This window comes from Physeter macrocephalus, chromosome 21, assembly GCF_002837175.3.
Source record: "Physeter macrocephalus isolate SW-GA chromosome 21, ASM283717v5, whole genome shotgun sequence".
Lineage (NCBI taxonomy): Eukaryota > Metazoa > Chordata > Mammalia > Artiodactyla > Physeteridae > Physeter > Physeter macrocephalus.
In genome coordinates, this window is record NC_041234.1 from 87,742,003 (window position 1) to 87,742,494 (window position 492).

Sequence of the window (492 nt, forward strand, 5' to 3'; positions counted from 1 at the left end):
GTATGTTCCTATTACCGTTTACTTAATTGTTTTGGGTTTATTCTTGTAGGTCTTTTCCTTCTCTTGTATTTCTTGCCTAGAGAAGTTCCTTTAGCATTTGTTGTAAAGCTGGTTTGGTCGTGCTAAATTCTCTCAGCTTCTGCTTGTTTGTAAAGTTTTTAATTTCTCCATCAAATCTGAATTTCATCCTTGCTGGGTAGAATAATCTTGGCTTTAGGTTTTTCTCCTTCATCACTTTAAATATGTCCTGCCACTTCCTTGTGTCTTGCAGAGTTTCTGCTGAAAGATCAGCTGTTAACCTTATGGGGATTCCTTTGTGTGTTATTTGTTGTTTTTCCCTTGCTGCTTTTAATGTTTTCTTTGTATTTAATTTTTGATAGTTTGATTAATATGTGTCTTGGCGTGTTTCTCCTTGGATTTATCCTGTATGGGACTCTCTGTGCTTCCTGGACTTGATTAACTATTTCCTTTCCCATATTAGGGAAGTTTTCA